We start from the raw sequence: 7,766 nt of genomic DNA, 5'->3' as shown, positions 1-7,766 counted from the left end.
TTAAAAACCAATATAATTATCTTTTATTTTTTCCTCTCAAATTGCTTCAGCTTTCACCCTTCAAACTCCTTCCAGATGTCTTCTACACTTATTTTAAACAAGCTCACATCTTTTATTAAGTACTTCCAAGATCTGGGTTATAGGTGTGTTCATTGCTTCTGAGTGTCATTACTAACAGTGTCTTCAGCTACCACTAATGGAGGTAGGAATGAATGTATGTATAGATGGTGACCAGCGCACATACTGACATCTATATTTTTAGATCTGTCTATTTGCATAAATGTTAAAGAGCTTCTACCAATAACGATTCCAGTCAATCACCTCAGTGTTTATTTAGTTTTTCTCCTTTCCTTGTATTTAATTTTTCTCCAAAAGTGAGAATTCTAGTTCTAGTTGCATGCACTTAATATATTTCCCTTTTTTCCAGTTCTAACATGCATACTACATAGTTTCAAAATTGGTAACCTATACCCTATAAAAAACACATTTCCAAACCAGATTGGAGCCATTGTGTAGTATTCTTTTCTGTCTTTTAGCTTTATTGTAAACAATTGAAGTTTGGTAAGTTACCAGGTTAGTTGTTTTTTTTTCTATACTCCTTCAATGTGATTAGGTTATTCGTTTGTAATTCAGTTTCATTCATTTGTTAATGTTTCCATGTCATGTAAGTTTCCTCCACACAGCAATGCATTTGGCTAATTTTTGAGTAGTTGAGGTATCTATGAACCACTACTGTGTGTCTAAGAATCAGAAATATACAAAAAGATACATTCATGGGAGTGTAACTTTCCCCACATCTCTGTTTGCACTTCCTTCTCCTTTCCAACCATTTCTCATCCACTTTCTAGAGATAAACAATATGCTTATTTTCTGGTTTTTCATTCCTGTATTTATTTCACACAAATGGGCAAGTCTATGTGTATGTTCCCATATCCCTACATATGTTTTATGAAAAATATTACACTATAGTGTCTTTTTTAATTTGCTTTTCTCACATAAAAATATGTCCTACAAATCACTCCATATCAATTAATACAAATCTTCCTTATTCTTTTGTGTAGTTGCATAGTACTCCATTGTTAAAATGGACCATATTATATCTAATCTCCTTCCTACATATGACTATTAAGTTGTTTCCAATGTTTTGAATAACCAATAATGCTGTAATGACTAACTTTGTACATATATGTATTCTTATTATTGGAGAACTATCCTTAGTGTGTGTTTTTAAAGGTTTCTGGGTTAAAGAATAAGTACATAGGTAGTAATTTTTTTTAAAGATTTTATTTATTTATTTGAGAGAGATATATAATGAGAGAGAGCATGGGCAGAAGAGAGGCAGAGGGAGAGGGAGCAGATGCCTGCTGAGCAGGGAGCCTAATGTGGGGCTCAATCCCAGGACTCTGGAATCGTGACCTGAGCAAAAGGCAGAGGCTTAACTGACTGAGCCACCAAGGCACACTGTTTTGTTTAGTATTACCAGAGCTTGTCAAAAATTGGTTTTACCAATTTGCATTCCCACTAGCATATATGAGAGTTTGTTTCTCCACAACTTCACTGACAAAATTTCAATATTTACATGCATATTTTCATATATCTGATAAATGGTAAACAGGATCTCAGCATTTTTAAATTATTTCTCTAATTATAATTTGAATATTTAAAAACAATTTTTTCTATTTTTTGTGAATTTTTTTAATTATTTCCAATAAAAGAAAAAGTTTCTTTTTTTTTTCTCTTTTCTCTATTAGGGTTTTGATCCTTTGTCCCTTCACTTCAAAAAGGACATTTTCCTTTGGTCTGTTCTCCCTGCCCTTTTTAAAAAATTTTATTTATTTATTTGTCAGAGAGATAGAGAGAGTACAAGCAGGGGGAGCGGTGGGCAGAGGGAGAAGCAGGCTCCTCGCTGAGCAAGGAGCCAGATGTGGGACTGGATCCCAGGATCCTGGGAGCATGACCAGAGCTGAAGGCAGAGATGTAACTGACTGAGCCACCCAAGCAACCCTGGTCTGTTTATATGTTACAATTTTTCTCTACAAGTTAAATCAATTATTTTTTTTAAGATTTTTTTTCTATGCAGTAATTTTTATTTTATGTTGTCAAATGCAACGATCTTTTCTTTTAATGACTTTAGATTTTGTATCACATTTACAAAGTCTTCCCTATACTGAAACTAAAGAGAAATTCATGAATCTTTCTTTGTAGTAGATCCATGGCTTCATTTTTTACATTTATATACCTAATCCATCCATAGTAATCTCTTGTATGGTAAGAGATAAATTGAATTTTAACTTTTTCCATATGTCTCCTTATGTCCTGTCATCATTTATTAATGAGTTGATCTTTACCCTAGTAAACTGAAATGCCAGTTTATCATATATTAAATTTACATATGTATTTGAGTCTAATTTTGGACTATTTTATATGTTCTATTTATCTGTTCATATACATTTAAAGAGTTCTAAATTTTTTCCTCATATAGATCTTTCACATTTCTTGTTAAAGTTACATCATTATATTTAATCTTCTTTGTTGCAATCTTAAATGCGATTATCTTTACTATTATAGCCTCTGTTTATTATTTGTGTATATGAAGCCTGTTGATTTTCTGTGATAATTTTATATCCTGGCCAACTCATTCAATTCATTAATAGTCGAATTAGTTTTAGTATCTATTATCTGGAGTTTCTAGGTATTCTATCATATTATCTGCAAATAGAGACCATTTTACTCCTTTAAATTGCCCATTTTTATGTCTCTAACATTTCTCTTATTTAATTGTCTTGGCTAATACTATTTCTACTAAAATGCCAAATAGTAGTGGAGATATATAATCATGTTAAGAAAGTTTCTCTCCATTCCCATTTTCTTTATTGTTTTCATCATGAATGTATATTGAATCTGTCTAAAGCTTTTTCAGTATTTACGGAGATAATAATATGATATTGAATTGAGCCAAGATGAAGGAAGCAATGAATGTAGATCAGTGAAGACAGGTGAGAGAGGAAAACCTGGGGGAAGACTGACAAATAAAAAGTCTTACAGAAAACAGTAAACCTGTGTATTATATAAGTATGAAATGATTTGTATCATTACAATGGACCCATTCTTAATGCACACAGATCTCAGTTTTTTAAAAATGGAAATTATTTTTCTTATGTGTATTTTTGAAAGCATAATGAAACAATATTTTATGAACTAAGAACCAGTGAAGCAGAGATGTTTTTATTCTTCTTGTTGCCATGGGAACTTTCAGCAATGAAATCTAACTTCACAACGAACACTTAGGAGCATGTAGGAATAATTACACGTGATAACCAAGCTGCTATTCAGTTTGTGTGAGGCTTTAGAAGACTCTCAGATGCTGCAGATTCTTAAACTTTCCAAAGTAATTTCCTACATATTTTATTATTACAAAAAGAGATGATAAAAATGTTGATGTTCAGATAATTCAAGATCTACTTTAGTAGATCTAAATCTAAAATTTAGATCTAAATCTAAAATTAAATGTAAGAATAAAATGGAATTTGGATTTAAGTAATATTTTGGGTTTTAGGAAGTTTTTTTCGTTTTTGTTTAAAAAATGTTTGATAGTACCATTCTTAGGAACCCAACCGTTCATGGTCAAGGAAAAGCATTGTAGTCTTCTTTTGAACATGCTCCTTCTAGTTACAGAATTTACTTTTAATTTCTACTAAATTTGTCTGAAAAAATCCCTTTCAAAGTATAAATGTATATGCTCTCAAAAGTCACTTTAATCTAGATATGACTTTTAATAATCCAAAGTTAAATTAAGATGTCAATCAAATAGCTGAGAACTAACCTCTCATTAAACAAAATGTTTATGTTTATCAAATGTATAGTCTTGTGAGTTAAATAGTATCTCATGATAAAAATATTATTCCAGTTTAATAGGTTCTATTATATGTCATGTATGCTTTTGTCTTATAAAAATATGAGTTTGGAAGAGTTTCTAATAGAAGACCTGAATATAGAGAACTAGAAAACAAACACAAAATAAATTTCTCAATAGAGCTGGTTTAGACATTTAGTAACAAATCAGTCAATAGTAGTGGAATCATGAAATATTTAAAAGATGTGCGGATATCCATTAATAAGAGGGTGGGCTGTGAAATGTAAAATAAAAAGTGTGGAGTGAAAATTATATCACTTAAAAGGCCAGCCTTCAAATACTGTAATTTTCTTTCTCCAAGAATCATAAATGTTAGTTACTCTGGAAATCGTATTCAACACTCTTAAAAATAATACACTAACAACTGAGAGAAAAACACATTACTTTCTCTACCAAATAATAGTGGTATAAATTAGCTAAATTTTTGATCAAAATGTAAAGTAATTAGATCAATGACAAATCATAAAATTTGAACACTTTTTTATTAGCTCTAGCATCTTCTACCTTTTAGAGCTATAATTTCAAATTTTTAATTTTAATTCTTAGTATTATTATTATGCAATAGGTCAAGACACTGATAAATGACAAATCAACACTTTTGTTGCCCATGAGAAGTAATAGAATACAATGATATATCAAAGTCATTTTTTTATTACCAGCTAAAAATTTACAGCAAAAATAAAAGTTAATAAGACATTAAAATGTCTGGTTCATTAGACTATATCGCAGTCTCCAAATTATCCTTTTGTAAAAATGTGTCAAAAAGATACTATTACCAACCTTATATCTCAATCTAAAGTTTTAATAATAAAAGTAAGAAAAGGAAAGGCAGAAGGGAAGAAAGGAATGAAGAGGGAAAGAGGAGAAAGGAAGGAAGGAAAAAAAGGAAGGATGGACGGGAGGGAGTAAGGGAGGAGAGGAGAAACGGAGAGAAGAAAAGAGAAAAGAAAAGAAAAAAAGAAAGTCATGTACTTTGACCAGGAATAACTGGGCCAGATGTCAGCCAGAGCTGTTATATCTTCAAATAAACCTAAACATTTGGATCACTTTCATAGGTGATGCGGGGTAAATCCCAGAAACAGGCATACATCCAAAAGAGTGCTTTCCTCCACGCCACACCTCATATAACATTTCAGATATCCTAAACGAGGAACTATGGTGGTGGCTAGTGATGCCAAGACACTTGGATAGGAACATTTTTTACTATGATTACCATTTTTTAAGTAGATCATTCTAAGGTAGATTATTTGGATTCATATTTCTGCCTTGCTCATTCTCTAACATAGTCCCATAAGGAAATTCAAAAAACAAAATGATTCTGATAATATGTTCACAAATACCTCTATCAGGATGTAGTTACTCTATAATTTAAAATCTTCCAAAAATAAATCATGGGAGAGAAATTTCCCCATGTAATTTTTTGGCACAATAATGCATGGGAAATAACTCTGAACCTGTGACAACAGAGTTTAAATCTGAAGGTGTGATTAACTTTGTTAATGTAAATAAGAAAGAAGTAAACACAAGATAAAGGACATTTCTATGCTTTTTTCCCAGACATTTCAGTAAGTCTTCCTTTTTGCACATTTACATGCATACATATTTAGGTAGCTATATACTTAAATTTGGTATATACAAATCTACGTGTGTAAATAAGAATTTAAGTTCTCACATACTGATATGTTTTTCATTTTTAGGAGAGTACTTTTTCCCATACTTCTTTAAAAAAATTTTTAAAGATTTACTTATTTATTTTGGAGAGCGAGGCAGAGTGTGAGTGGTGAAAGGGGCAGAGAGAGAGAGGGAGAAGGCTTAAGCAGACTCTCCTGAGTGCAGAGCCCAAAGTAGGACTCCTTCCCAGGACCCTGAGATCATGACCTATAGCTGAAAACAATGGTGTGTTGCTCAACTGACTGAGATACTCAAGTGCCCTGATTTTTCACATACTTTTTAATGAATAATAGAAATGAATGAATAATAGAAGCAATGAATAATAATATTAATAATATTAATGAATAATAGAAGTAAAATTTAATATCTTATCTTATCAATCATATCTTTTAATGAAGAATCAATATCACATCTACATAATTTGTTTCTGCTGAAAATTGATTCTTAGACACTTATAAGTATAAATTTCATTAATAAGTCAGAGTACTTTTTTTTAAAAAAAGAATTTATTTATTTGAGAGAGAAACAGAGATAGCAAGTAAGAGCATGAAGGGGCAGGAGAGAAGCAGGCCCCCACTGAGCAAGAAGCCTGATGCAGGACTCCATCCCAGGACCTTGGGATAATGACCTGAGCCAAAGGCAGATGCTTAACTGACTGAGCTGCCCAGGCACCCACAGAGTACTTTCTAATAAAATTTTTCAGAAGTGAAGTACACTATTCAGATCTTTCAGAACCTGAAGGGCTGATCAATTTTCCATTATCTTATATCTATAGTCTTTTTACAAAAGGACACTCTAGAATACTATGTATTTTTGTGCATCCTATGGTCCTGATCACCCTTTTCTCCCCAGTTATCTGTATGTTAAATGTAAATAGAGGGAAAGGGCTTAGTTCTGAGCTGGAATCAGGATACCTCATCATGATCCTACAAGAAGTTCCTGTAGTCTGAGAAAAGACACAGGAAAAGGGCCTGGGCAGCAAAAGATAAATTCTTCCCCTGGGAGCAAGACTAGAAGGGTGTGACCTCCAAAATCAACTAGAAGATTTCTGGTTCTACAACAACTACCTATGAGACCCCGGGTAAGTAATTAGTTTTTCCAATCACGAATTTCCTATTCATGTCTTCTCCACAGACTTTTCTAGTCTGATGTTGTCAAATAATTTGATCTCTAGAACTCATTCTGGCAAAGCTGAAGTAAGACAGGCAATCTTATACACTAGTGGGAGAGGATAAATTAAGGAAAGATTTATAGAAAAAGAATTCATCTCACAAATGTTAGTATTTTAAACACTTCTAGAAATCTCTCTTAAGGAAATAATTCATTAAAATGTAGGGAAAAGACTTTAGGTAAAAATGTTTAAAACTAATCTTTTATATATATATGTATATATATACATGTATATAAAAATTACTGTAATAAATGGTGGTGGAGGTCCCATGCACACATACACAAACACACACAATGGTATATGCACATGATAAGATTTTATGCACCTGTTGAACATTTAAAGCCATAGAAACATTTAAATGCATAGAAAAAACTGTCCTAAAACAATGTTAAAATGATAGAGTAGATTCCCAACTCTGTATATAGAAAATTATTTCAATAATGCTCACTTCTGAGGTGCCTAGATGCCTCAGTCAGTTGAGTGTCAGACTCTTAGTTTCAGCTTAGGTCATGATCTCAGGGTCATGAGACCAAGTCCTGCATGAGACTCTGTGCTCAGCATGGAGTCTGGCTTGAGAGATTCTCTCTTCCAATCCCTCCTCATCTACCTCTCCCCTGCAGTCATGTTTTCCCTCTGTCTTTCTCTCTCTGTCTCAAATAAATAAATTAATAAATATATAGTCTTTAATAGTGCTCACAACAACAGTACAGATACTAAAATTGGAGTGATACAGAGATTAGCATGACCCTAATGCAAGGATGTCACCCAAATTCATAAAGTGTTCCATGTTTAAAAAAAAAAAAAGAAAATTATTTTAAAAATATAAGAATAAATGGGAGAAATTGCATCAAACTGTACTATTGGATATCTGATTATTTACTTTTACTTTCTTCATAGGGCTTTTGTCTTTCTCAAATTTTATAGATATACACGTATACACGTATACATATATGTATATATGCATATACATATATATGCATATACATATATACATATATATGCATATATATG

At 32.0% G+C, this 7,766-nt stretch overlaps 1 non-coding gene across 1 annotated transcript; it reads left to right on the top strand.

Moving 5' to 3' along the window:
* The first annotated feature begins 7,444 nt into the window (after positions 1–7,444).
* Positions 7,445–7,548, top strand: LOC132009467 (U6 spliceosomal RNA). Its single transcript, XR_009401945.1, has one exon. It is a non-coding gene; the product is annotated as a U6 spliceosomal RNA (small nuclear RNA).
* Positions 7,549–7,766: the final 218 nt, after the last annotated feature.

The sequence above is a fragment of the Mustela nigripes genome, chromosome 1, assembly GCF_022355385.1.
Source record: "Mustela nigripes isolate SB6536 chromosome 1, MUSNIG.SB6536, whole genome shotgun sequence".
Classification (NCBI taxonomy): Eukaryota; Metazoa; Chordata; class Mammalia; order Carnivora; family Mustelidae; genus Mustela; species Mustela nigripes.
The sequence above is the reverse complement of the archived record's forward strand: the minus strand, read 5'-3'. Positions and strand labels throughout refer to the sequence as shown.